The following is a 3,816-nucleotide window of genomic DNA, read 5'->3' as shown; positions in this document are numbered from 1 at the left end:
CTACCTGTCTGTCTGTCTGTCTGTCTGTCTACCTGTCTACCTGTCTGTGTCTGTCTACCTGTCTGTCTGTCTGTCTATCTGTCTGTCTGTTTTCCCTCATTTTTCCTTTTCATCACACAGCTCTCTCTCTCTCTCTCTCTCTCAGCTAATTTTCACACCACTTAATGATGACAGCGTGTTTAGGCAGGTAATGAACACATGGTGAGGTGAGTCTGCCCTCTGAGGTATTTTTGGCAGCCTAGAGGGTCAGTGTTACGTAATGACCTACAGGTGAGGGGTGATGGAGGGGGAGAGTGGAGAGGTCTTGTTGTTGCTGCGGTGTTTCTTGTTGTTCTTCTAAATCATTTTCCTCATTTTCTTTGCAGATTACAGTTATCTTCACCCATTATCCACCTCCACCCATTATCCACCTCCACCCATTATCCACCTCCACCCCTACTATCCAGCCATTATCCATCACCACCCATTATCCACCCACCCATTATCCACCTCCACCCATTATCCACCTCCACCCCTACTATCCACCCATTATCCACCTCCACCCATTATCCACCTCCACCCCTACTATCCAGCCATTATCCATCACCACCCATTATCCACCTCCACCCATTATCCACCTCCACCCCTACTATCCAGCCATTATCCATCACCACCCATTATCCACCTCCACCCATTATCCACCTCCACCCATTATCTACCCCTACTATCCGGTCATTATCCACTCCACCCATTATCCACCTCCACCCCTACTATCCAGCCATTATCCATCACCACCCATTATCCACCTCCACCCATTATCCACCTCCACCCCTACTATCCAGCCATTATCCACCTCCACCCATTATCCACCTCCACCCCTACTATCCAGCCATTATCCATCACCCTGCTGTACACTTCCTACCTCGTCAAGTGTGTCCTCGAAGGTGAGAGTTTGAGAGGGAGTGAGAGGGAGACCTGAGAGGGAACCTTTGTGACGACCTGTGAGAGGGTGAGCAATATCTAGGGGGAAGGGAGGAGAAGTGAAGGGAGTAGTGGGGAAAGGGAGGAGAAGTAAAGGGAGGATAAGTGAAGGGAGTGATGGTAGAGTTAAAGTTTGGAGGGACTTCAAAAACTCACAAAAATACTCCCCCCCCCTTCCCAAAAAAAACATTAAACATTAACACAGAAATATTCAAAATAACAAAGACAAAAATATCACGTCAAATATAATAAATACAATATATTATTTTTTTTTTCTCAACACTTACGTTAGTTTATCAAGAGGCGATAATCATGGCTCTAGTTTCTTGTCTGAGGAACCACACGATCTGGTTGTGGTTGTTGTGGTTGTTGTGGTTGTTACTGTTGTTGTTGTTGTTAGGTGACTTGACACTTGGGTTGTATTTGTAATGGATATATTCTTGATGTATTTTTTTTATAATTTCCTGAAGATATATTTTTTTTTACATTGTTTCAAACACTTTTTTATTTCTTTGTTAATTAGAGTTTATTTGTTTCTGACACTTTTCTCTTGTTGTTATTGATGTTTTTATGGAAGTATTTGTTTCGTACACTTTTTTGTTAATTAATTCGATTGTTTATTGTTTCAGACACTTTCTGCTCTTACCTGTTAACGCACTCACCTGTCTTGGACACCTGTTGGTAAGTCTTATTATCTCTGTAGTTATTTTCTTTCATACACCTGTTGTTATGCTCTGTTATACACCTGTTCACACATCCGTTTCATACAACCGTTGTTATGCTCTGTTATACACCTGTTCACACATCCGTTTCATACACCTGTTGATAAATTCTGTTAACAGCCATTCATACAACAGTTTCATACACCTGTTAATACACGTTGTTACACACCTGTTCATACATACGTTCCATACACCCGTTAATATACGTTGTGACTCAGGTTCCGTTAATAAAATACAACTAACAGGAGCTATGTATGACACAGCGAGTGGTGGTGTATACAACTTATACACTACCGTTGATTCATTCTGTATCTCACCTGTTGGGGTCACTGTTTCGGCTACTGTATTTTTAGTAACTCGACTGTAACCTAACCTAACCTAACCTAACCTAACCTAACCTAACCTAACCTAACCCCTTTTGATTTCATTCTCTAATTCAGTTCTAAGATAAGGATTTCAGACAGTTATCGACCCCGTTTATTAGATTTCAGACACACACACACACACACACACACACACACACACACACACACAAACACACACACTGATATTCTCCGCCAAGTTATACCCGAATTATCAAGACGAAGAAGAATAAGGAAATGGAAGAGAATTTATCATTTTTTCTTATTCCTGCGTCTGGTTTAAGGGTGAGAATTATATTTATTGGAATTCTTAAAACAGTGAGAATTTATGACCTATTTTCTTACGTTTTTGGTTTATGTTTTATCAATGAAAAAAAAAATCTTAAAACAGAGATTATTTAGGATTTTTTATGAGATGGAAATTCTTGAGTATAATGAAGGTTTTTTTGTCTTAGTGTTAATACCTTTAAAAGTGAGGGTTATTTTAAGGTTAATGAGGGTTAATTAGGGGCCTTTAAGTCCATCTGAGATAAAATGAGAATTAGCAAGAATTAATGAAGGTTAAAATATGTCTAAAGTGAGAATTCTTTCCTATGTCATAATATTTGTTAAAGACTGAATACTTAAGGCATAAAAGTAGTATTTATAAGTGTGGCTAACTTACAAATACTTGATAATCCTTATACAGTGTTATAAGAATCTGCCATTACTTACGGTTCTAGGTTAGGTTAGGGTAGGGTAGGTTAAGTTAGGTTGCGATGAAATACAACAAGATCACAACATTTACAAATACACAAGACAAATATTAAGTGTGTCTTACATAATAAGTGAATCCTGGAGGTGAAGACACGATGCACTCTGTTGGTGTAAGTGATCGTAGAGTCGAGAGTCACTTATGATACTTTATATTACGATACACGGATGGTAAATGTATTCTTAATTAAATTATTTTTTTTTTACGATAGCCATGAGAGAAAAAACATTAATTTCTGTGTTTTGTGTTACTGGTTTGATTTACGATACACTGTTTTTATTTACAATCGAATTACAATATACCACTTTTAAAAAACATATATAAAAAGTTTATATCAAGTACTCTTAAAATCAGAGGCGAATATCTGTATAATTTCCAACATTAACAAAATCATAAATACATCAGAAATCACTTTTACAATACGATCTTTTTACAATACGCACACACGATGTTAATATACTGTTTATAAATTAACAAACATTACACTTCTGTTTCTGTATAAAAATGTTTGTGTGTTTTATCATCTGAGAATCGATAAACTAGACGTGATATTTTTTCTGTGTTTACGGAATGGTGTGTGTGGTGCGGGAGGGTCGTCGCGTGCGGTGCGGGAGGGTCGTCGCGTGCGGTGCGGGAGGGTCGTCGCGTGCGGTGAACGAGAGGCGGGGCGCGACTCTGTGTGTGTGTGGGAGAGCGGACAGACGCAGCCTCCCCTCACGGATGCTGCCAACACACTGACTGGCTCTGGCTCTCTATCCCCTTCGCTTGCCTGGCCCAGCTGTGTCTACTCCCTTACTCACACCTGTCTTAATCCTTGTCCACCCTTCCTCTCCCCTACCCTCATCCTCCTCTTCCTCTTACTAATATCTGCACCTGTCCCTCATTATACCTACCGTCTCTCCCCTCATAGATAGATAGATAGAAAGACACAAACAGCAGACAGACACAGAGAGACTAGGATACCACTTACCTGTGCTAGGAGGCATCTTACCTGTGCTAGGAGACATCTTACCTGTGC

General features: G+C 40.0%; 1 long non-coding RNA gene across 1 annotated transcript in view; it reads right to left on the bottom strand.

Moving 5' to 3' along the window:
- The window catches only part of LOC121854777, a 33,929-nt gene extending 30,414 nt beyond the window's left edge, over positions 1-3,515 (bottom strand). Inside the window, exons 1-2 of the long non-coding RNA XR_006086636.1 lie at positions 2,865-3,515; positions 1,248-1,635 (exon numbers count right to left, since the gene is read on the bottom strand). This is a non-coding gene — a long non-coding RNA (uncharacterized LOC121854777). The remainder of the gene's footprint in view (positions 1-1,247; positions 1,636-2,864) is intronic.
- Positions 3,516-3,816: the final 301 nt, after the last annotated feature.

The sequence above is a fragment of the Homarus americanus genome, unplaced genomic scaffold (genome assembly GCF_018991925.1).
Source record: "Homarus americanus isolate GMGI-L3 unplaced genomic scaffold, GMGI_Hamer_2.0 scaffold53233, whole genome shotgun sequence".
NCBI classification, from domain to species: domain Eukaryota; kingdom Metazoa; phylum Arthropoda; class Malacostraca; order Decapoda; family Nephropidae; genus Homarus; species Homarus americanus.
This window is presented reverse-complemented; position numbering and strand designations above follow the sequence as displayed.